This window comes from Dermacentor andersoni, chromosome 5 (assembly GCF_023375885.2).
Source record: "Dermacentor andersoni chromosome 5, qqDerAnde1_hic_scaffold, whole genome shotgun sequence".
In the NCBI taxonomy this organism is placed as follows: Eukaryota; Metazoa; Arthropoda; class Arachnida; order Ixodida; family Ixodidae; genus Dermacentor; species Dermacentor andersoni.
In genome coordinates this window covers 33078152-33105040 of record NC_092818.1, presented here as the reverse complement: position 1 = coordinate 33105040, position 26889 = coordinate 33078152, and positions in this window count along the sequence as shown.

The following is a 26889-nucleotide window of genomic DNA, read 5'->3' as shown; positions in this document are numbered from 1 at the left end:
TCGGACCCGCGTGCCTTCCACAAAGTTCTACACCATTCGCGTCAGGTGATGAAATCAGATAACATAAGCTTCGGCAACAACAGACAGCGGATAGAAGCATCGATAACTTTCCAGAAACTTCGGATACATGCAGGCGCGTCCCACGCTGTGCGATTACATTTGTCAGGCGGCGAAACGTGGTTGCCCGATAAAGATAAGTACACGTGTCAATATATGCGGTATTTGTATATTCTCCACATTCTCTACCATGTTGCCGTTCCGCCTTTATTACATAGCCGCAATGTAGACTAGCAGCTATCGAACACATAAAGGCTATCCACACACTCAAAGACCTCGCGCACAACTCCTGACACTTAATTGTATTCAAGAGTTGTGCGACTGTCCAGGATATCCTTAACGAATGTTACATAACACATTATGAGGTTTTACTTGCCAAAACCACGATTTTATTATGAGGCAGGCACGCCGTAGTGGAAGATTCGGGAATAATTTAGACCACTTGGGATTTTTCAACGTGCGCCTAACCCTAAGTACGCGGGTTTTCGCATTTCACACCCATTTAAATACGGCTGCCGTGGTTGGGATTTGATCCCGAGACCTCGTGATTAGCAGCCGAACCCAATAAAAGCTAAGCAACTAGGGAGGGGAAGGAATGTTGGCAGTAGGAGGAAGGTGACAGCCGGCACGTGAGACAATTTGTTCCCATCCTGATTGAGCGAGAATCGGTACCATCTGTCGAAGAATGACACCATAGAATGCACTGTGTTCAATGTGATGGGGTCCGCATCCAACATTTCTGACCCGAATCATACTGTAACTACTGACGACTAGGCATCTCGCTAATACGTGCAGTCGCTTGACAGCTGCCGAGCGCTGGCGTCGGCCACAAGACCTACTTGACCTTTGTTCAACACTTGCCGACATTCTCGCCTTATTTCGCACCATTGCGTTTCAGCTGAACTGTTTCAACAGCCAATTTATTTCTGCCAAAATTTCGCCACCTTGTCAACGTTATGGTTTCTTATTTTTATGTCATCTTTTATATTTAGGCTAATGCTGTTATGAAATTTCCAGGGGTTTCACCTTTCCCAAAATGCTCGCATTTTTTGAGGATTTTTAATAGACGTGGAAACCATTGCGTGGCCCCTGACCAAGCTGCTCAAAAAGTCATTTTATATCCCTGAGGTCTTGTGCAAGCTTCTGCCTTCTTGCCGTTCATCAACCTCCTGATTTCCCTGTCAAGTGTATCCCATTTTGACGACTCCAATCCCACGGAAGTTGGCAATGATATAATGTGCATGGGATTAAAGCCATTTAAATCAATTCTACTGTGGATACGACAGCCGCTTTTGCTCACTGTGAATGGAAATATTGCGTTAATGAGCGCCATTCTTAAGCATTTATATTGACAGTAAAAAAATTATGCGGATCCCATCTATGTGCGAATCGATGTAAGCAAAGCTTTCTGTGTTTTTTGTCATTGTCATAAGTAATCTCCACAGACTAGACAGGCAGTCTCCAATGAAATGCTGTCGATGTTTGCCTGAAAACGCCTGTCATTGTGATGCAAATAAACGGAACTTCAAGTCCTTTTCTCTGAAATAAACGCTGAATGAAATGCTGACGTCATCCTAAACAAGATCAACAAGCGCCGCAGTGCTCGATCTTATGATGTCCCTATTCGTAAGATTATATTCGCGATTTATATATGTTTTTTTTTTGGTGGGGGGGGGGGGACGATGTGCTCTTGTACGCTAGAAATGTCCCGCGGACGTGTCTGATGTGCTCGTTTTATGCGAAGCATACTAGCCGCACAACCACGCTCTTCCTTGCTGCGCCGCGCGCGGCCGCGTAGCTACCATATGACGTCATAACAGCTGCAAAAGCGGAGGCTCAACTCGTGCGCTCGCTTGCGGCCGCGTAGCTACATAGCCGGGTCTCAGCTCGTGCGCTCGCCTGCATGAGTTGTTTCTTCGTCTACCCGAACCAAATATAGCCAAGCAACAGCAGTTCACCAGGCTAAACAGTGCTTCAACAACTAAAATAAAGGCTAGTATGCTTCGCATCCTGGGCTTAACCTTAGCTAAGCCACAGCCATTTTTTTATTCTCAACTGCCCAATGAAAACTCTCATGGCTGCAACTTCATGATGTCCTGGTTGCAGGCCACCATGGCGTGTCGCGCAAGTATGACCACGATGATTCATTTGGGTTGACATGTACTATTTTGTGGGTCACACTTCGCCACATTCATTTTCAAGCTATGGCAGAGATCGAAAAGGGTGGCCAACTCACTACGTCCCTTTCCTCTGTTTACTTCCGCAAAGTGTGTGTTTATCGCTGTGGGTACCAAATACGCCCAGCGGTATGCTACCACTCAAGCCTTTCTGGCGGCTGAGCAAATGAAGTCGCAGGCTTTATTCAACATGGCGTCGATGTTCAATATGGCTATCCTCAATTACTTTTCGCTGACTTCGCTCACCGCCTTCTCTCCAGTGTCATCTCTTACACTACTCGCTCCTGCTAGACACAACACCAACACGCAACGACCTTAATGAAGTATCAATTACACGCTAGTTGACACGCTGTCTATGTACATTTCCGCTGAGCAGCGGGATTGAAGCGTGGTCCTGTCTATGGTGACATTATCCGTCTACAGCCTCGCTCATCAACACCGCTCGTTACTCGTCACGTCTTTTTTTTTTTTTTTTTGTCGACAAGAGCATAGTGTATTTCCTCTGAATGTACTTTCGGCTTTAAGTGTGACCTTGCACGCCCGCTCATTCGGTTACGTTGACGGCGACCGTTGTCGTCAGGCTGCCGCCTCATTCTGAGCTTCGCAGTCTCCAGAGAGCACAGACAGCTGTCTTCACAAACAAACCACCGGGATTCGAGCCCATCTCCCAAATGCACCATCTTGCATTTGGCAGATGGGCACGCTAACCATTACGCTACCACCTGCCTCCACCAATTTCTGTTTATCTACCTTCCCACTTCACGTTGTTGCCTCAGACGCAGGCAGAACGGATGCAGAACGAAAAAAAAGTAAAGATTGCGTGATCCGCCAGCTGACACATGACCCTAACTTTGACAGGTTATTGTCATTGGAGCGCATGTAGGCTTGCGGCGGCGTGCAGATTGTGGGTCCCCTTAGCTTTATTCTAAATTTGCTTTCACCGACTCTTTTCAGCTAAAACTGAAATGCCGGACAAAAATGAGACCTACCGTTGAATATTTTTTCTTGTTTTCTAGGTTTAAACCAAGAACTCTCATTTACGCAAATAGTGATTTTTTTAAGAAATGGCATAAGGATACTATATTTCGAGGTCATGTCGTTGTGTCAATACGGGCCCGCACAACGTATGGACGAAAGGGCATCACAGTGCCGATGCACGCGGAAGGTTACTGAATGAAGAAAACAGGAAACGACTGTTTTTCAGTTTTCGCAACATATTGTACACAGAACACAAGGCACCCACCACAATGGCATTTTATTTTTCACAGCAGCGACACACAGTGGCGTACTGATATACTTCCTAAAGGGGTTTCAGTTTATTTTTTCATCGCAGAACCGCAAGCACAGGCTGCGTCGCGCGTATACCACAGCCACGTACTGTGGCCGCGCTCCTTTTTCTTTAACAATGTGGCCCCCGGCGGCTTCACGCGCTCCCGTAGGTGGCGGATTGGACTGTCACTCCAGAAGTTTAAATAGATAACCTCTTTGCATAGAAACGACGGCATGATTGTTAACATATTGTTGGCTTGGATATGTCTGGCACGAGGTCCAAGACCGTGTCTTGAAACGCGTTCTTTGCGTTCGCGTCTCTGTCTTGAAGGGACGCGCACCCTAACTTGCTGCAGTGGTGCTTGCGTTGAGCGTATGTAAGGCGAAAAACGCGGTTCTAAAATGTATGTTCACTAACTTGTGCAGTAAACCCATGTTTACAGTATTCGCACAGTATAGTAGTAGTATAGTAAGAGTCACGAGTATGGCATCCGTAACCGCAAGCGTCATGTTATAGTCGTAACTTGTCGGGACAGCGTAGTTGTAATCCACAGACCCTGCCACTCAGGAATACGTGGCTAGCCATGGCTGATGAATAAGTAATTGCGAAGATTGGTTTTCAGTAAAGGTTTGTTACCAAAAACGGCGGGAGCCTATACTGCCGCAAAGGACGGATGCTGGGCGGTGACTCCAATCATTTACTCGGCACATCACACATCTGCACTGGAATTCAACTGGTTTCGCCAACTCTTGTTTATATTCTCTCGCCCCTAAGCTGCGAATTCGCCTGCAACCCGGGCCTCAGCTTTTCCCCTTTGTCCTCCGCTTCTTTCCCAATCTGCTAAGACGTGCTTCCACTGATGCTTGCTCCTCCTTTTTTTCAATAAATGAAGGAATTCATTCATGCATTCCTAAGTTACTGCAGAAAATAGCGTGTCTTTATCTCCAAAACCACCCTGTCTCTCACCTGAACTCGCCCATCGCAAAACAAAGTAGCTGTGTTGCAAATGGCTGGGCGTCACGTAAACAATTTTCTAGGAATGGCCAGTAGCACGGCGGGCAATTTTAGGCCCGTGGCGAGACAGTATATAGAGCACCTTCTCTGCTATATCCACACTCAGTGCTCTGCTTCGTGAGCTACTATTAGCCGCTACGACGAAGTACGAAATGAAAGAAACCTAGCTGGGCTGGTCACGGGCAGCTCTTTTTGGATTCGTGATGCCTCGATTTGAAATATATAGATTTCTTATCTAAGCCTAAATAACAGCGATATAGGCGAGGTGAGTTATGGCAGCTCGTTGGCCTGCACTAACGACGCTCTTCACGCAGCACTTTCGTCTTATGTGTGTTTGCGAACGGGAATGAAAGACAGGAGGGTCACACGCCTTCCTGAAATGAAACATTCGGAATAACCCTTCATTTGGCGGTTGGACATATGTCGAGGGTCCCCGGTACAAACCACCTGCAAGTCTGTATGACCTTGCAAAGGGGAACTCAGATGAAACGTTGTCAAATGGATAGGCTTTTAATTATCATAATAAGTATGTCTTTATATAAATTCGTTACCATGAGGTGAAAGCCGACTAATAAGCATTTAAATTTTCTGTGTTATTAAAACATCGTGTTAATAAAAGGTTGTTGTGCTTTTACAGCCCCCCGAAATAAAAAGTAAGTTATGAGAAATAAATTCGTCCGGTAAATGTGCAAACGCAGACGCAAGAAAAGGCTATAGTCCGTTTCCCAGTATTCACTCAATGAAGATGGAGCACCTCTATATTCTCACGTTGTAGTAATGTCAAGAAGAAAACACTTCCGAAAGAGTCAGTCACGAATGTTACTCATTATAAGATGAGCTTGCGCTGGAAAAGAAAATAACACTCAAACATAACGATGGCTGCGCGCAAAGTGCTTCCTCTGATTACGATCTACGGATCAAGGCGTCGGTTCGTCAGATTGGAATGCTCGTACATTGCAGCGCAATCTCGGGTCGTCAAATGTGATGGAGAATGTACGCCAGTGTTCGTTTCACGCGCGCAATCTGATAAGATAACGCTCTTTCGCTATTGAATCCGTGACAACATACTGGATATTAGAAACACATGCAGGCGCATCTTGAGCTAACTGATAACTTTGGAACTGTGGTTAGACGCCAAAAAAGCCCAACCCCCCCTAAAAAAAAGAATACAGTTGCTTTCAATATTAGCTGAAACCTAGTGCTTGTGGTTTAAAGAGGGCCCCCAACACTGCACAGCGACGCCGACATACAGGAAATTCAAGAGCGAACCACTTTCCAATTACTGGTATTTATCAAACCAGCATATCGTGGTGCCAGTTCCACCACGGGTACTGTGTCGGAGCTCATGTTTCATGTTAGCATTAATTCTCACAAAATCAGAGTATTTTTTTCTTTAGATCTTATCATTAGACAGCTAAAATACATCCAGCGAAACCCTCACCTTAATATTTCAGTACTTTTCGTTCTAACGCACATATCCCTGCTTATCCATATGTTACTAAGTACTGAAAATGTACCCAATGATTTCCTCCAGGAAGCTGTTTTTATTCCTTATGATGCCAGGAAACCAAGCCTGATGCAACCAACGCTCAGAAACATAATCGGGAGCGCGCACAATGTTCTCGCACACCTTGTGGGATGTGCCGTAGCGCTGAGGTGCTTCTTGTATAATGTATGAGAATCGGTTGTAAAGACAGACGTGCAAGGTTGGGCCATGTGCTTAAGCTCATGAAGTTGATTTGTGCCAAGATAACCTGTCCAAGCTTTCACACTTACTTTATAAGAAGTCTACAGCACCATCAATATGCCGGCTGCTTTTAACTGCACGAAACAAAACTATTGAAACGATACAAACAATGTTAACATCATTTTATCATTCGAGTGTTCAGATCGGTATTCTCTAGATGCGGAGTAAGTTGAGAAGTTGGTTGCCTAATTAACAAAGCTACGTTAATTAAATTTTCAGTAATGGTTCTTATGTGGCTAAAGAAAATGAGCAGTTTGGAGCCCGTCCTCGAGATTATGCAGCCAAGCGAAAAACTTTCGACTAAACATGCTTCTGTAAGAACCATGCGAAAAAAATTGTCAAAGTAAACACTCTAGGAAGGCGTAACTGACGCAGAAAAAGCCCATCTGTAAAGCCACAGAAAGAACAGCAGTTCACGGCGGGACACAAAGGAGGAAACACACACAAACTGCGCTAACTTTAAGCGCTGTTCTTTATGTGATAATTTATTTATTTTTTTATTCATAGTGTCGATACCATCAGGGGTCATACCAGGAAGAATGAATGAATGAATAATGTTTGATTTTAATGGCGCATAGGCTAAGTATGGCCAAAGAGCGCCATGTCCATGGTAATGGGTTTGCAATATACTTGATGTGTTCTATGAAGTTGGGGCGATGTGGCTGTAAAGGGGCCTTAAAAAGGAGGCGCTCTAAAGTACGTAAAATGTGTATATTAAGATTTTGACGATAACGTATGACGTGTTCTATGAACATTAAGAAGCATTTAAAAGAATAATACGATGTGTAAAAATATATAGGGTAATAAGATTGGCTAGAGCACTACTGCCTCCTTAGAGCCCTTGAAACGCAAGAGTCTGGAGGCATGTGCTATGCAACACAATTATCGCAGCGGCATCCTCTGGAACGAGGATGCTCTACGAATGTAATGGGCTTATAACATGTAGGACAACATCAGTTAAGAAATTGAGGACTGCCTTGATATTAAAAAGGGGTTCTCTGCCAAGAAACATAGCCGGGTGAAGAGGAATGTAGTACAGGAAGGGCATACATAGTTATCTTGCAGTGTAACAATAATAATTAGCGCAATAATAAGATTAGACATATTAGACATGCAGTTAGCAGAGGCAGACAATGTAGTAGGCAGAAAAGTAACGTTATACACTGTAATAATGTTACGAGCAAAAAAAACAACAGGTAATCAAAGATAGAAAGTTTACAAAGGTGAACAAAATGGTAGGCATAAATTATACAATAATACATAGCATTAAACTTAAGAGTAACAAGGGGTAATGAAGTAGTCTGTCAAATATCAATGGTGGTAAGCAATAATTATAACAGGAAAAGAAGTAAAGAATTTGCATAAATAAACAATAGTACTCAGTAATGGCAAGTAATACAAGTTATGAAAGTCAGGTATACACAAGAGGTAGTAATCCATAAGATACGTTTAAGGTGTCGTCAAAGAAATTGTGATTATGTACACAATCTAATGAAATAAAATGGCACAAAAATAGATGGTGACATAGGTACATCATAATTGTGAAGCACGCAATTCATTTTCGCCTAATGTCAAAAAAGTAGTTAACGATGGGCTGTCTATAATACTAGGGTCCAGCTTATTCCATTCACGTGTCATTAAAGGGAAAAACGAATGCTTATGGCTTTCCGTATGAAATGGGTGTTCGTTTAATGATAGTGAATGTTTATGTCGGGTGAGTCGTGTTTGTGCTAAAGATAAGTATTTGGAACTGTCTATTTTCAATTCATTATGAATAATTGATACATCAATTTTAATCGTGCAAGCTTGGCTCGTTTTTGTAAGGTCCGTATACCGGCCTGTTTCAGCAATTCTGTGGGTGAGTCTGTTAACCTATGTTTGTTGTAAATATATCTTAGTGCCTTCCTTTGAATTGCTTCTAGTTTGTTAATGAGTTCTTTGGTGAAAGGAAACCAAACAACGTTAGTATACTCTAATACAGATCTGACAAATGTGTTATATGCTAGTAGTTTTGTGTTTGGGGCTGCTAGTCTAAGACGTCTGTTCAGGAAAAACAATTTTTTTTTGTGCGGTCGAGGTAACGTTGTTAACATGGCGCTCCCATCTGAAATCGTGTGTTAATGTTAAGCCAAGGTACTTGTACTCTTTCACTTTGTTAAGTGTGGCGTTATTTATAGTGTAGTTAACTATGCGAGCTTTTTTCTAGTAATTGATAATATAGCTGATTTTTTAATATATAATGTCATTCGCCATTCGTTACACCATTTGTACACAAGTGACAAAGCGTCGTTCAAGGCCACATGGCCATTATGAGAATTGATTACCTGATACAGAACACAATCGTCAGCAAGAAGTCTAACATCGACTGGAATATTAGAAGGCAGATCATTAATGTATATGAGAAATAAAACTGGAGCCAGAACACTTCCTTGTGGAACTCCGGATCTTACGCTAGATTTCATGGAATATTGCTGGTAAACTTCTACGAATTGAGTGAGGTTAGTAAGGTAGTCTTTGGTCCAGTTTAGTATAGGGCCCTTTCCCAAGGTAAGTTCGAGTTTATAAATTAATTTCTTATGTGTTACGCGATCGAAAGCTTTTGAAAAATCTAGAAAGATTAGATCGATTTGTTTCTGTTGGTCAATACTTAACGATACATCGTGGACAAGCTCAATTACTTGTGTGACTGTGGAAACTCCTTTGCGAAAACCGTGCTGACAATCCGTTAGTATTTCTTCCTGTTCAAGGTGTTTGGTTATGTGCTTTAAGATAATGTGCTCTAGTAGTTTACAAACAGTGCATGTTAGTGAGATTGGTCTGTAGTTAGCGGGTTCTGTTTTACTTCCCGATTTATGAATTGGTTTCACTTTAGCTGTTTTCCAATCCTTAGGGAGGGTACCTGAGGAGATTGATTTGTTAAAAATTATTAATAAGTACTTGGCCATCCACTCAGCATATCTGCGAAGGAATGCATTTGGAATATTATCAGGTCCTGGTGATTTCTTTGGGTCTAAGTTAAGCAGTAGGTTAAGTATGCCTGTTTCGGTTAGTGTGAGTGGCTCTAGTGGCTTGTTTCTAGAGAAGCCTGCTTGTGGTAGTGTGCCGTTGTCCTCAGTGAAAACGGAGCAGAAGTAGTCGTTAAGCAAGTTAGCAGAGTTCCGGTTATCTTCATTTGAGGCTTCGTTGTCGTTACGATTCTTTTGGTTAATGTAGCTCCAGAACTGTGTGGGAGCAGTTTTCAAAAAGTTTGTGAGTGTATTAGTACAGTAGAACTGTATGGCTGTCTTAATTTTTGATTTCATAAGTTGGATAGCTGCGCTGAGATTTTCATTCGTAAATTTTAATGGGTTAGTTTTCAGCAATTTTCGCATTCGGTTTACTTTACGTGTCGCATGTATAACGTCACGCGTTATCCATGGATTACGCCTAGTAAGTTTCTTTTTTCTAGTTGGTATGTAATTGGTTATACAATGAGATATAATGACGGAAAATGCGAGCCACAATGTATCGATGTCTGTAGTGCTGTTATGGGAAAGTTGCAAAAACGTGTGGTATTCATTAATCAGGTAATCAAGTATACTAGTGTCGTTAGCTTTACTATAGTCGGGGTAAGCGATGATTTGCTGAGGGGTAACGCTGTCATGAAGGGGTATAGTGCAATGGGTAATTTTGTGATCCGAAATACCATCTAGTAAGCTTAATCTTGTTTCGTCATTTATGAAGTGATTGCTCAGGAATATTAGATCTAGTATGGAACAGCTGGATCCCTGTACACGTGTAGGTTCAGTTACAACTTGTGTAAGGTTGAACGATAACATAAAGTCAAGTAACACATCCGCACAGGGTGAATGATGCTGCATTGTTTGCCAATTCATTTCAGGAACGTTAAAATCACCTGTGATTATTAATCTGGACCCTGATGCATATTGCTAAGTATATTCATGCAATCGGCGCTCATTGTCGAGGCCGGAAGATGGACTGCGATAGACGCAGCCTACGACAACAGTATAAGATGCGAAGCGCAGTTTACAAAAGATAGCCTCGACGCCCGCAACATCCGGTAACATTAAAAACGAGATTTCTTTCTTTACTAGAATGGCCACGCCACCGCCTCGTGTTGTCCGGTCTTTCCGGATGATGGCGTAGTTGGCAGGGGCTATCTCAACATCTTTAATATCAGCTGTTAGCCAGGTTTCTGTTAGTGTTAGAAAGCCAGGTTCATATGCAAGAATCAAGGCTTCAAGAGAATCCGTTTTTTTTAATATGCTACGGGCATTTATGTTCAAGAAGGATAACTTGGATGTCAAGTTCGGCGTGAACGTAGGCTTCGAAGGCCGTGTTGCTGGTTTTTTGGATCAGGATTGACGGAACCTGGTTTCAAAGGAGCTACATTATTATTTTCTTCGTACCAGTAGAACATTTCGCCATTGATTCGTAGTTTGTCATAAATTAGAATAATTTTATCTCCAAATTCTTTCCTTGGTTTGGCAGAACTCCATAACTTCCTTCTTAAGTCTCGTACGTGAGGCGAAAAATGTTCGGAGATCGAAAAACTTGACCCCTTTAGCTTGAAACAGTTTCGCAAGATTTTAGCTTTGTCTCTAAAGTCAAGAAGTTTAAAAATTATTGGTCTTGTTTTAGTGGTATCCGGCCTGCCTAATCTATGAATATATGAATGAAGCAACTAGCCCGTCAGTCATTCCTTCCAAACCTGTAAAGTCAACCTGACCACATCTAGCCTTTTGTGATGCTGTCATCAATAGTATGGCCCCGCGAACATGTTCCCCGTGGCCACATAGCCGCGTTCCATTTTTATTCATGCTGCTTTCTCGAAGGCAACCATGTTAAAGTTTTGGTGTCAATCCGGCAGTGTACGTGTGCCGCCCAAAGCTTGCTTGGTCACAGAAGCGATGCATGACGGAATGATGGTGCAGATTTAGCGCGTCGCTGGCATCAAGACAATGCGCGGCCGCCAAGGGAAGGAAGATAACGAAAGTGAAAAGCTCGGTAGCTGCTCATGGAGCCGTGCCGATGGTGACGGTGCCATTATGACGAAATCTGAGGCGGCAATATTGATGGCTGCAGCGGTTTTTTTTATTATTATTCTTTTAATCTTTTTTTTTTTTTTACAGCGAAGTCATTAAGAGGAAGCTTTAACATCGGGCCCTACTCCGACTCAGCCTATTCAAATAGATGTAAAACGCCGAAACGCTTTTCTTAGATAACCCCTGAACCGATTTTAATGAAATTTGTTGGATTCGGGAGAGAAAGTTAAATTCTAGTGACTATTGCAAGCGGAATTTCTATTTAGGACCTAAATTTTTGTAAAAGATACTCAAAAATTTGAAAGTGCGAAAAGTACACAAGCACGAAGTTTACAAATTATTAACTCCGCATCAAGAACTGATATCGCGGTTCTGTAAACAGCATCCATTAGACAATTCAAAGCGGACAAATCCAATATGCCGATTTATATCTTACGTGAACTCGTGACGTTGTGAACAAGGGTTGTGGAAAAGCTGTATTTCCATATCACTCAATTTTTTGAGATTCATGCGTAATATATCAATTTTGTCTGCTTTAGATGTGCTGTTAGATGCAATGTACATAATTGTGACATCAGTTTTCATTGCCGAAAGAGAGTTGTAAACTTGATGGTAGCGTTTTCTTAAAATTTGCGATATTTGACAATATTGAATAAATCAAGAATTCGAGACCAACAGACATTAGATTTTAAGTTTTTGTTTTAAATGCAACAAACCTTGTCAAATTAGATGCAGTGGCTGTCGAGAAAAACGAATTCAACTTTTACATTTATTTAGATAGGACCACCAGAGCTAAAGCTTCCTCTTAAGGGCTAGTTTCCCCACTATCGCGTCCGCGTGTAGAGCCAAATCCCGAAGATAGCGTAATACCGGCCCGACCCGCAGCGATGGTGAACCATGCGTTCAGCGCTCCCCATACGTGGGCTGATCCCGAATGTAACGCCATGCCGGGGAGACCCGCGGCGGAGATGAAGCAGGCGTTAAGCACTCCCCATACGTGGGCCGATCTCGAAGACAGTGCAATGCGGGGCCGACATACGGTGGAGGTGCAGTTCGCCATTAAGGGGCCCACATACACAGCTTTGCAGGTCATGTTTTTTCACAGAGTGGAAGGGCACTGAGATTTTTTAGTTATCCGCGTTTATCCTGCATGCGTCTGCGATCAAAACAAGAAGCAGGTATGCCTGGAAAATCTAAGGTGGTGGATGCAGGTGGTTGCGGAGAAGTTAGTATACCCAGCCCCTGCACGTACTTATATCTGCATTGACATGGGTTGCGGTAGTGATAGCGATCAAAGCTCTACTTTTTCTGCGTACTCTAGTCATTGTGAAACTAAGGATGTGGTTAGCATGCCCAGCCACTGAATGCAAATTGCAGCAGTTCCGAATGGTGGAATCCCGCTGGGGCTGATTGTGAAGAAAGCTTCCTTTCTCTGTCCACTCTCGCGATGGTGAAGCTAAAAATGAGGAGGAGGCCTGACGGACACAACGTTGATCATCACCATAACAGAATGGATGGACGATCTGCGGAAAGGACAAGGCACACCAAGTTTTTAGCACTAAACTTGTCCTACACTAAAGCGCTACAATGGCTAGTATGCCGTATAGGGAATGGTAGACCGAACTGCTTCTCACTGCTAACACTGGACTGATACTAAGAAAATACTCCGTCCGCAGGCACCATGCTACACTGAAATTAGCAAAACAATATCAGCTTATAAACTGATATTGCCAATTATCTGGTGTCCTCCTTGTGTGTGTGGAGGGCATAAAGGTCCTGGTAATGAAATGGTAGTATCTTCGTTTTTGCTGCAGTTGCACACAAGAAAAATTATTTGAAGTGATCGGACAGCGATCTACCAGCGGAGAGGACCAACCCACAAATTAAAAATAATTGCTGGTTTCAGATCTTCCAATGTACTTTGCGCTTAGCTACCATCTGTTACATTTTTCCTTCTGTGCTCTTATCAAGAGGAAAACTCCACATTACTACAATATCAACAACCCTACACAAGATAGACTGGCTTTGAAACTGTGACCACGCACCGCACTTCTGTACATTTAGCACATGTAGTATTGGGGCAACACGTTTGAGCAATATGATTAGGTTTTCGGTCAAAGCACTGTGACAGGTGGGAAAAACTCGTTGTCATGCCCGGTCGAAATAATACCATCTGAAATCTTATTTACTTAAATTCATTTTGAAAAATCACTATAACCGTTTATACATTTGCTTCGTGTGAGTTATATACTAGCTTGCCTCGTCAATCTCAAAAATGTATTCCCTTTTCGGGAGACGGCCTTCGTGAAAAACGACGCAACATGACAGTAAAACATCCAGCAAGGTTCTATCCAATGATGGGCGAAATTGTGCACTGAGAGCGTGTCGACTAGCGCGCGAGTGAAAGTTGAATTACGATCGTTGTAAGCTTGTGTTGCCTCTAGCACGAGCGAGGAGTGTTAGCGATGACATTGGTGTGAAAATGGTCAGCTCGGTCTGCGATTTGTTCTTCTGATCTCCACATTGAACGTCGCAGTTGTCACGGTAGGAGTACTTCTGTGACATCATTAGCCCAGTGGGCTGGGAAGGCTCGAGTGACAGCTCACCTTGAGCAGTATTAGGTAACAATTATTAATATACGTACTTTTGCGATCATGAAAAAGATGCAGAAACACCACTGGTGTTGTCTAACTATTCGTAAGCAGGCCCTCAAATTTCAATTGGCCCACCCCCAAACAATAAATAGGCCCACCCCCAAATTTCAAGTTGGCACACCCCCAAATTTCAAGTTGGCCCAGCCCCAAATTTAAAGTCGGCCACGCCCGATTTTCTTTTCGCCCAGCCTTAAACTTGGAGTTGGCCCAATCCCCAGTTTCAATTGGGCCACCCCTAATTTTCAAGTTGGTCCACCCACGAATTTCCATAAATCGTCCCCCAAATTTCCAGTCGACGCAGCCCAAAATTTAGGTTGGCCCACCCCCATATCGCCCCCAAATACAGATTGGCCCGCCTCCACAACACCACCAAATTTATATTGGCCCACTCCAATACCACCTGCAAATCGAGGTTGACCCACCCCCATATCAGCCCCAAACTAACGCTGGCCCACCCCTCGATCACCTCAAATTTGGGATGGCCCACCGCAAATCATACCCCAATATAGGTTAGTCCACCCATCACCCCCCCTCCCCTATTCAGCTTGGCCCAGCCAAACATCACCCCCATGGTTAGGTTAGCCCGTCCCCATGTTACCTCCAAATTTAGGTTGGCCCACCCACATATCCCCAAATCCAGGTTGGCCCACCCCCATATCAGCCCCAAACTTAGCCTGGCCCACCCCTCTATCACCTCAAATTTAGGATGGCCCACCGCAAATCACTCCCACATTTAGGTTAGCCCATCCCCATTACACCCCCGATTCAGCTTCGCCCAGCCCCATGTCACCCCCATGGTTAGGGTGTCCACCACCTATATCCCACCAAATTTAGGTTCTCCCACCCCCGTATCATCCCCAAATCCAGGCTGGCCCACCTCCAATATTCCCCTAAACTTAGGCTTACCCACCCATATATCACCTCAAATTTAGGTTGGGCCACCACCATATCAGGCTCAAATTCAGCTTGGCTCATTACCATTTCACCCCAAATTTAGGTTGGGCCACTCCCATATCACTACCAAATTCAGCTTGGCCCATCCCTGTATCACGCCCAAATTTATGCTGATGGCACTTCCAATTTCAAGTTGGCCACCCCAACCCTTTTTATGAAGACCTATGTATTCATATGGGAAATGCGTCAAGTTTTTTGGCGTTACAGACATGATTTTGCACGATTTTGCTACCAAATTGCTGGGGTACTCGCCAACGAATGCTGCGCATTAAAAGCAACTACACCGAACGAGCGACGCCATGTGTTGATCCTAAATACTGACGGCTAGCCAAGCTAGCTTCTCTGTAGAGCGACCAGGCCAGCCACAGCACGGGACATTTATTCAAATGGATTTTTTACGGGCACACCTACAGATTCATACCACTTGGCTGTAGGGAACGCATCAACAGTAGCTATTAATCCACACGCTGTACGTCTTCTCCTAGTTGGTGCATTTCTTATTTGGATGAATCTTTAGAAATAATTAACGTTCAGGCAGCGACTCAGCTTAGGAGACCCTTTGTTCCGCACGAATGTTGCATAGGAATGGCACTGGCCACCGGGTGGCATTGTGGCCCAGGTGGACCTGATTCGCTCGGAGTATGTGACATTAAGGACAGGCGAAATTCGTGAAAACGGACCTTCCAGAAGAACGCAATAAGAATAGCCATTTTGTTCTCCCAGGTTCCACGCTACAAAGCACTAAAGTATTTTTTTTTTGCATAACACAAAGCTATGCGCAAGCTTCTAGTTATGATGTCCAATGAATAAAATATTCATAAATGCGATGACCTAACTAATGAACACGACACTGCTATGTTTAGGAAGGAAAAATAGAAAACATAATATTTCAAGAGAACCACTAGAAAACCAGAACCGAAAGCAAATCATGAGTTTTCTGTTTCTGCCATCTGGTGGGAGACTGTAAAACTAAGTCCTATGCGGCTTCTAAAAAAAAAAAAAAAAAAAACTGCGCCGCTGCAAAACCAGAACCGAAAGCGAATATTGCATGTTGTGTTCCTGCCATCTAGTGACAGACTATAAAACGAGGCCCTATGCGGCTTAAAAAAAGTGCGATGCGGGAATCGAACCAGGGCAACCGCGACGGGATACGAAAGATGCGCGCGATTCTACCACTCAGCCACGGTTTCCAAGGCTTCGCCCAGTGGTACGCTCATGTTTTTATAGATACCACGTGAATTTTCATGACAGTGTTACAAAAAACGCTTTTGGGAACAGTGTTGCGCCATGTGTGGAGAGTCGAGATAGGCATCAATCGAAAGCTAAGTCTCCGGACTACATACGTTGCACTGCGTATTACGATAGACGTCGTAGGTTAATTACAGGCACCGTTCGTGCCTCGAAAATCGAGCACAAATTTTCGTCGTTTCCATAGGCTTCCATTGCTAAACCTTTAACTGCTGTGGGAACAAAATTCTTACGTGCCATAGCGTGATCACTGCATTTGGATAGTGTGGATTATCTTCCAGAACACGTCTGTCGCCTGCGTTTTTCGATAATCGCCCTGCAGCTTTTGTTATTCGCGAAAAACCCGCTCGTTCCATTGAAAACGCGCTAGCTTCGTGTCGGGGCCGCTTGGGGCGCTAGTTGGTACGTGTCCACTAAAGCTGGATATGCCACAAGCAGTGAGTCGGCAGTTATGCCATCTGCCCCCGCGGCGGTTGCAGCTAGCGCTGCTCCGTCAACCGAGGAGAAGGGATCACCGACCCCGAAGATGGGTGCAGCCGAGGCTGCCTCAACCTCCCAGGTCCCTTCCAGCGCTGGCAAGGGCCGGAGCAGCCAAATCTCCCAGGGAGCCCCATCGACCTCCGGGCTGGTGGGCGCAGGGGTCTTGCCCTCCAAGGCAGGACCTTCCCTGGTAACTTCTCGCTCGCGAGAGCATGTGTCCGGCGCATCACAAGAGGCAATGGACACTACACCTATCCTCAAGGCGCACCAGGCGCCTAAGGAGCGGCGAGGTTCCCTCGAACGCTTCAAAAAGAGCAAAACCCCGGTTACAGGGCCTCGAAAGGGCTCTGTAATCTAAGACATCCCTTCCGTTTCCGTAAACACAGCACCAATTTAATTTAAAATATGGATTTACAGATCATTCAATGGAATGTCAGAGGTCTACTTAGGAATCTTGATGACGTACAAGAGCTTATCCGAACACACAATCCAAAAGTGCTGTGTCTACAGGAAACACACTTAAAATCCAAACACGCAAACTTTCTCCGTACGTATGTTACGTTTCGCAAAGATCGCGATGATGCCGTCGCATCATCGGGTGGTGTTGCGATTCTCACTCATAAAAGTATAGCATGTCAACCTTTACAGCTACGAACGCCCCTTGAAGCAGTGGCGGTGCGAGTTGTTCTGCTAAACAAGCTTATCACTGTCTGCTCGCTCTACATGCCCCCACACTACAAATTAACTAAACACGAATTTCAGTTCTTTATAGATGAATTGCCAGAACCTTACGATGTGCTTGGGGATTTCAATGCGCCCAACTGCCTGTCGGGCGACTCTCGTATAAATGCGCGAGGTCGTCTTGTTGAACAGTTCCTTCTCTCTTGAGGTGCGTGTCCTCTCAATAAGAAGGCACCCACATATTATTCTCTCGCAAACAGAACATTTTCTTCAATTGACCTCACCCTAGTTTCCCCGTGTATACTGCCGGAACTCGAATGGAAAGTTATCAACAATCCTTACGGAAGTGACCACTTTCCCATACTGCTAAGAACACCTACAGAGAACCAATATCCACCACAGGCTTCTAGGTGGAAGATTGACACAGCTGACTGGGAGAAATTCCGAACCGTAACTAGTACATCATGGGATGATATGTCCTCGCTAGGAATCGATGCTGCTGTTGAGTATTTTACAGCCTTTATAATAGATGCCGCATCAAAATGCATATCAGAAGTAAATGGACTGGCATGCAAACGGCGTGTCCCGTGGTGGAACGACGATTGTAGGATCGCTCGTAAAAAACAGAACAAAGCGTGGGGGTTGCTACGCGCATCTCCCACTGCGGAGAATTTTATTAACTTTAAGAAAATGAAGTCCCAGGGCAGGAGAACCCGCCGACCGGCTAGAAGAGAAAGTTGGGAGAAGTTTTTATCGAGTATAAATTCCTATACACATGAGGCCAAAGTCTGGAACAAGGTTAATAGGATAAGAGGGCGACCAACATATTCACTACCTCTGGTAAACACACAAGGCGATACACTAAAAGACCAGGCAGACTCACTTGGGGAGCACTTTGAGCGAGTGTCGAGCTCAACGCACTATTCCCAATCCTTTCTTAAACATAAAGAAATAGTAGAGCGTAAGCCAATCATACGAAAGTCTAGGCAGAATGAACCGTATAATCGGCCTTTCGGTATTGCCGAGTTGAGAGCTGCCTTGAACACACGTAAAAGCACTGCACCGGGACCAGACAGAGTCATGTATGACATGATCAGACACCTACATACTGACGCACAAGTTACACTTCTTACACTATACAATACTATTTCGGCTTCGGGATACCTCCCATCCACATGGAAAGAAGCGATTGTGGTTCCTGTCCTAAAGCAGGGAAAAGACCCTTCCTTGGCGGCAAGTTACCGTCCGATAGCTCTAACTAATTGTCTGTGTAAGCTTTTTGAAAAAATGATAAATCGCAGACTTATACATTTCCTTGAGCTCAACAATATACTCGATCCTTATCAGTGTGGATTCCGAGAAGGGCGGTCCCCAACCGATCATCTTGTGCGCATGGAAGGAAATTTCCGCGATGCCTTTATACATAAACAGTTTTTTCTATCGATATTCCTCGATATGGAGAAGGCATATGACACGGCATGGCGTTACGGGATCTTGCGAGACCTGTCGGAAATTGGCATCCGTGGAAATATGCTGAACACAATTGAAAGCTATTTGTAAAATCGTACCTTCCGAGTAAAAGTCGGCAATGAACTCTCACGTCCCTTTACGCAGGAAACTGGTGTAACCCATGGAGGCGTGCTCAGCTGCACTCTCTTTGTCGTCAAGATGAACACGCTACGTGCTTCACTACCACCTGCCATGTTTTATTCCGTATACGTATACGTAGACGATATACAAATAGGCTTCAAATCCTGCAACCTCACAGTATGCGAAAAACAGGTACAGCAGGGCTTGAACAAGGTTTCCAAGCGGGCAGACGAAAACGGATTTAAGGTCAACCCCCACAAAAGTTCTTGTGTTCTCTTCACAAGAAAGAGATGCCTGGTCCCAGATCCTTGCGTAGAACTGGGCGGACACCAAATTCCTGTCAGCAAAGAACAAAAATTCCTTGGTGTTATTCTTGACTCTAGGCTCACTTTCATTCCTCACATAATACATCTTTAAAAAAATGTCTAAAAACAATGAACCTACTTAAAATCCTATCCCACACAACATGGGGTAGCGACAGGAAGTGCCTGTTGAATCTTTACAGGAGCCTAGTTCGGTCACGAATACACTATGGAGCCCCAGTATATCACTCTGCCGCCACGAGCGCGCTAAAGATGTTAGACCCCGTACACCATCTGGGAATCCGCCTGGCCACTGGCGCATTTAGAACAAGCCCTGTTGAAAGTTTGTATGTTGAGTCCGATGAGTGGTCACTCCATTTTCGGAGAACTTACATCAGCTTCAACTATTTTCTGAAAGTGCGCTCTAATAAGGAACATCCGTGCTTCACAACCGTTAACGACTTGACATGTGAAACACTTTTTCATAACAGACCCTCTATGAGACTTCCTTTCTCACTGCGTGCAAGAGAACTTAGCACGGAAATGGTTGTCCCACTTCTCGAACAACGCCTAATGCCTCCAGCTAAGCTAGTACCGCCCTGGGAGTGGCAGCTGATAGAGTGTGACACATCCTTTGTACAGGTCACTAAACATGCGCCAGAGACACATATCAAAATGCACTTCTTGGAGCTCCAGTACAAGTACTCGTGCACAGAGTTTTATACAGACGCTTCTAAGTCGCATGCCGGGGTGTCCTACGCAGCCATTGACCCATCCTTCTCGGAATCCGGTGTACTGCACCCTGAAACAAGCATATTTACGGCTGAGGCCCATGCACTATTGTCGGCTGTGAAACATATCAGAAAATCAAATATTCAAAAAACAATTTTATTTGCAGGCTCCTTCAGCGTCGTAAAAGCCTTGAAGTCACACTGTAAACACACAAACCCCGTAATTACTGAGCTCTATTCCGTCCTCTGTAGAGCGTATATGTCTAACCAGCATGTCATTATATGCTGGGTGCCTGGACATAGGGGCATCGAGGGTAACGTTCTAGCAGACCAGATGGCCACATCAATTTCATTGCATACAGTCAGTCCTACTGCTTCGGTCCCTGTTACGGACCTGAAGCCTTTTTTAAGAAGGAAACTGCGAAACCACTGGCAACGTAAGTGGGACGCAGAAGTAAATAACAAACTGCACGTGATAAAGCCAGAGATAGGTTCTTGGCCCTCCGTAACAAAATCACGGCGAACAGATGTCCTACTCTGTCGCCTCAGAATAGGACACACATTTGGCACACACAACTTCTTACTCACAGAAAATGATCCTCCAACCTGCGGTAGATGCGGGGAGAGGCTGAACGCCCTCCACGTCCTCCTGGAGTGTCGGGCAGCCGAATCTGAGAGAAAGAAGCATTTTCCCCTAGCATACCCGCCGCAGATCCCCCTTCATCCCGCAATGCTAGTCAGCCCAGAACCTTTATTTGACACCAACGCAGTCCTAAGTTTCCTGAAAGATGTTGTCTTCCATGTTTTTAGGCCTACATGTTCGTAGCGGGTCCTCTCTTCAGAGGATGCCGCTGTGATAGCTCTTTCGTATCGCACGCGCCTCTAGGCCCTCGTGTTTCAAGGGCTCTATCGAGGCAGCAGTGCTCCGAGTAATTTTACCATCCTATATATGTTATATTTCGCATCATTCTTCTACGATGGATTTTAATGTTCATAGTATTCGCCATTAGTCATCGCCATAATTTTATAGCACGTAGATTTTACGCACTTTACAGCGACTATATCTAGGCCAATTTACAGCCAAGTCACATCTTCCATAATACATCGTTAACACTACCACTTGTCATGGCGCTCTTTGGCCAAACCTGGCCCTTGCGCCACAAAACACCACACATCATCATCATGCCTGTACCGCTGCTGTTTGTCTGGGTAGTACACAGAACACACAGCGAGACGTATTTGCTTGAGGTGTTTTCGTTCACCCCTATTTAGAACCTCCGAGAAGGTTACCATTGCACTGGCTCACACGGCACATTGCATCTTGGCAGAAGGGTAAACTTTTTTTGAACTATGGGGGCCTATACAATCGTGTTATGACGCAGGGAGTAGTGGCGGAAAACAACACACACCTGAATTGAAGCATGCGGCCCTTTTCGTGTTTAGTACCGTTGAAATTGGGCTCCAACTATCGGGACCGTACATGTGATGTCGAGTAAACGCTATTGCCTCAAAGCTACCCCGGATGGCACCGAAGTGTTGATTTGACGAGTGGCCGCTTCCATGCCTTAACGGAGCTCAACGCGGCTTTGGGCCTGCACGGAGTGCGTAAGCTGTTGAACGGCTTAACAAATTTCCAGGGCGCTTACTGTTCAGAAATCCCCGACAACTACCGTACCTACCGGGAACGTAAATTATCCAGTTTGCCTTCAACAACTGCCGTGTCTCGTAGTACCGACGTCAGCTTTGCCATACTGGTAGCGGACTTCCGTAGCTATTTCATCCTAGATGTGAGAATTCGCGATCAGAGCCTAAATGATAACGTCACATTCCTCGATGTACTTGGCCTGCAGTCCGACCTCATCTTATCTGGCATGCGTAGGTTTCGTGTGCTCTCAACGTAGGAAAACATACTTGCCGAGTAGTCGAAACTCAGGAAGCCCCTAAACGATGCGCCGCCTGAAACACAAGGTGACGCTTCATATTGCCACCACCGGCCCACCTGTCGCCGCCCGGTCAAGGACGCTAGCTAGGTGAATGCTGGAAGTCACCGGCCGTGAGTCGGAACACATGATTCATGCCAGTGTTCTTCGTCCTTCCTCTAGCAAATTGTCTTCACCTGTCCATCTTGTTCCAAACCAAGACAGAAGTGACTGGTGGCCTTGTGCTGATTACCGAGCTTTGAATGCCGTCACTACTCCGGATAAATATTCACTTTCCCACATAGATGACTTCGGCGATCGCCTATGAGGAATCAAAATATACCTTCAAGGAAGATTTGATGAACGCCTGCCACCAAATTCCTGTCAAATCAGCAAAATTTCAAGACAGAAATCACTACCTCATTTGACATATTTTAGTATGCCCGTATGCCTTACAATTGGAATAATGCGGCACAAATGTTCTAAAGGTTCACGGACGAGATTATGCGCGGACTCCCGTACATTTTAGTCTGCCTTGACGACGTTTTCACTGCAAGTCACACAGACGAAGAGCGCGAAAAACACCTTCACCTTCTATTTGAGTGACCTGATGAACAGGCCCTTATCCTAAAGCCCCAGTAATACATTTTTGAAGTTGAAGCCCTGCATTTTCTCGGCTGGCGCAATTCACCGCAAGGCATTAAACCACTCGAATAACGGGTGCGGCCAATCGAGGAGATCCCCTCTTCAAACTCCTTCCGAAAGTTTCGCTAGTTTATGGGCCTCATAAATTTTCACAGGCGCTTCATTCCATCCTCTACGCAAGTTCTTGAGTCTTTACCAACCTGCAGCGTCGTTACTCCAAAGAAAACGCCTAACTTCCACTAGTCCTTGGAGCACAAACGCTCTTTCCAGGAAGCGAACACGCGGTTGTCGACTGAGTGTTGCTGATCCATCCGTTGCCAGACGCGTCAACTCGCCTTGTGGTATACGCGTCGGCCACGGCAGTGGGTGCATTACTGCAGCAGCACGGTGGCATAGACTGGAGGCCTTTGGGCTTCTTCTCAGAGTGCCTCAAATCCACCAAACTCGCTACGGCACCTTCGGGAGGGAAATGTTAGCCACCGATTGCACTGAAAAGCATTTCTCTTTTTTTTAAGGCTGCAGCTTTTACCTTCTGACCGATCACAAGGCGTTAAACTTCGTTTTCTAGAACAGTTCCCCGTACTTGGAGCGTGAGCTTAGGCAGTTTTCCATTGCTTCCGAATATTCTGCGGACATCCGCCTACATGTGGGACCGAAAACCAGGCAGCTGACGCACTATCGCGGATCGGCGCTGTGCCTGCTGGCCTTGTGCACTTCCAGGCTATAGCCTCCGCTTTGAGGAACCAATTGAGGGGAAAACACTCGTTGCTGTAGCTTGCTGAGGTTCCACTTCCCTACCGAACAACATTGCTCACGTGCGACACATCACAGGCACCACCTCGCCTTTTTGTGCTCCATCAGTTTCAGCGTACAATATTGGATTCAATGAACGGGCTAAGCGATCCCGCAATCAGGGTGACACAGAGGATTATACCAGACCACTTTATCAGGCCAGTGATCAAAAAAGATGTTCGAAGGTTGGCAAGAAGCCGTCAAGCCTGTCAATCTGTGAAAGTCACCCGGGACATGCGTTCAGCAGTGCAGCTGTTTCAACCACGAGAGAGCCGCTTCGATCTTGTGCATTTAGACTTTTTGGGACATCTTCCGCCCTTCTAAGCTTTCAGGTAACTCCTCACGGGGTCGACCGGTACTCGAAGTGACCAGCGGCGACGCCTCTACGAGAGATCACGCCCGAAACAGTGGCAGAAGCATTTATTGCTAGGTCATCGTCATTATCAGCCTGGTTACGCCCACTGCAGGGCAAAGGTCTCTCCCATTCAGTCATGTACTAATTGTGGCCATGTCGTCCCATGCAAACTTCTTAATTTCATCCGCCCACCTAACTTTCTTGCTTTCTTGCTACGTGGGTGCCACGGAATGGTGGCTCTTTGCGGATAAAAACTGACCGAGGCTGACTATCCCAAAGGCCACATTTTGCTGCTCTCGTGAGACTGCGCCGCACGCATCTTCGTCACACAACTGCTTACCACCTGCAGAGCAATGGCATGGTCGAGCGTCTCCATCGACAACTCAATGCGTCATTCACCCCCACGCTTGATAGACACCACTGGGTGGAAAGGCTACCACTAGTACTACTTGGGCTGCGAACAATAATCAAGGATGGTGACGGAGTCAGCGTAAGCTGGAGGCTCTATGAGGCACTAACCGGCATTCATGGCCAGCTAAATCCCCGCTCAAACGGCTTTTACACAAAGCCCCACGAATCGCCCGCGGGTAGCCTCTGTTGGACACAACCACGAACGCGTTTATGCGGCGCGAGTCAATCAAGCCACCATTGACTCTTTCCTATGAAAGCAGCTTTCGTGTCGTTTCGCGTTCACAGAAAATATTGAGGTTTGACTATCGCGGCAAATAAGATAGTGTCGTACAACCACGTGAGACCAGCCTATCTTTAGCATTAACTCTTCATTTCTTTCACCATTCTAACCTAAGCCTCCGACATTATAGGGAGGGAGCCCTTGTAGCGACTGTCATTCACTTAGTTATTCCCCTCTGTTCGTTCTTGGAATCGATGCTGCTGCCGGGCTGGGGCGCCACTATTCTCATAAGGCAAACCGGCTTTTCATGTTGAACAAAGTCAGTTGACTCTCCGTTCTCAGGCTGTGAAAACACGTAATCCTTCCCTCCGCTAAAGAGTTACCACGCGCTAAACCCCTCAGCACTCCCTGCTTCCGCTCACCACAGTGGCTGGGAGCCAAGAACTGTTGTCGCAGGTCAAGGCACCATTAATATTAGGGCACGCCCAGTCGCTTGCCTTCAGATGTTCAGCATACAGCGCGCGGCTCACGATATGAAGTTCGCACCATGCACTTTTCACAAAACCTAACGGCGACGCCCATGACTATGCCGAAAATTGGTCGTAAGTTTTCCTATTATTGGCGTACAATGCAAAAAAACTAAACAATAAATATATCTGCATTCCGCACTAAAATATTCATCCCATGTGAGGAATTGGTTTTGTCTTCGTTTAAAATTGATCATACTTACTGCGTCTATTCGAGACATATGTGGCCATCGAATTGCCATGCGATGTGATACCGATTATAAATAGTGCGGTGGCTTAGTGGCTGTGGCGTTGCGAAGTGTGCGCGAAGTCGTGGAATGAAAGTCCGGCGGCGGACGTCCCATTTAGTCCGGCGCTATACAAGAATGCCCATGTCCCCTGCATTGGCGGCGCGTTAGAAATTTCTTGGTAATCAAAGAGCCACCTCACTGTGGCATTCCTCATACTTTAATCGTCAATTTGGCACACCAATTTATTCTCCTTCAATTCTGGAATGAATACCTTGCGCTTTCGACAACAACCTAACGGCCCTTTCTAATCGGTCTTCCATCTTGAACAGAATGGCACCGAGTGAGAGAGACAGAAAGAAACAACATTTGTTCACCCCAAAGGAACCAAGGTTCCATGGCGAGTGTCCTGGTAGGATCATGGTTCTTGGCCCAGCATAGTCTTCACGTTCTGCACCAGAAGCAGCCACCATTATTTTCTAAAATTTCGTTGTCTAGTGGTCCACTCCTCCCAACTGCGGGACGCTGGTTGGGTGGTAGTTTAGACGCTATTGTCTTTCTGATGTCCGCTGTGTTCAACGACCAATGTCATTTGCGAAATCAAAGTGGGAACTAGCTCTTGTGGCTCTCAGCGCAACTTCGGAAAAAGATCGCTGCTACGCGCGGAAAACTAATTTGCCGCGTCAGCACAGGGAGGGTCGACACCTGTGATGATGGTCTCAGTTGCAAGAGACGGAAACTACGCTACCTGTGCTATGAAATTGCTTCAAGTGAAACAGGTTTTCGACTTAGAGGTCGAGTGTATGCTTTAGCTACTATTCGATGCATGGCAACAGGTGTTTCTCTAATTTTTGGTATTGATATATAGCAGGCCCTATGTTGCTGCAGGATAATTTGAATTATTTATTTCTTACCTGTTTACTCATTTACTTAGAAACCTACATTGCTCAATTAGAAATTATTGTAACGGGGTCTGAAAAAGTGCCATAATCAAAATAAGAAAGAAGACAGGCACAGTTGCCAATTGAAAATTTAACTAAAGCAAACGTGTTGCAAGGAAGAGGAAAACATAATAGCAGGAACATCGACAACACTTGCATCCAACTGATTTCACTCATTAATCGTAAACGGAAAAAGAAGGAATGCGCAAGTACATCGGAGCGACATCGCATGATCATTTCTCTGCGCTATGTGGTATGGGCTCATGATGTATAAAATTTTATTATGCCAGCTTCATCATACAAAGAGGAATGGAAAATAATTATTCGCAAAAATGTACTTCGCTGCTGAAGATATTTCCAACCTAATTCAGGCCTAATGTAAGTTATACGGAAATTAAAGTTATAATCGCCACTAAAATTCGTGAAGCACGATTTTGTATACGTTCGAATTTATAGATTGGCGTTTGGCCATGAGATTCCCATGTCATACAAGCATATTCAAGGATTGGACGCACATTGGGGACATACGCAGATGCTTTAAGGCTTTTGGGGGCAGATTTAATATTACCTTCTATAAAATTTACCACACCATTGGTGTTACCAGTAACTAATATAACTTTCACCAGTAAGGTTATATATCAATTCCAAGATATATATATATATATATATATATATATATATATATATATATATATATATATATATATATATATATATATATATATATATATATATAAATATATATATATTGACACGTGTATTTATATTTATCGGGCGACCAGGTTTCGCCGCCTAACAAATCTTATCGCACAGCGCGGGACGCGCTTGCATGTATCCGAAGTTTCTGGAAAGTTATCGATGCTTCTATCCGCAGTCTGTTGTCGCCGAACCTTGTGTTATCT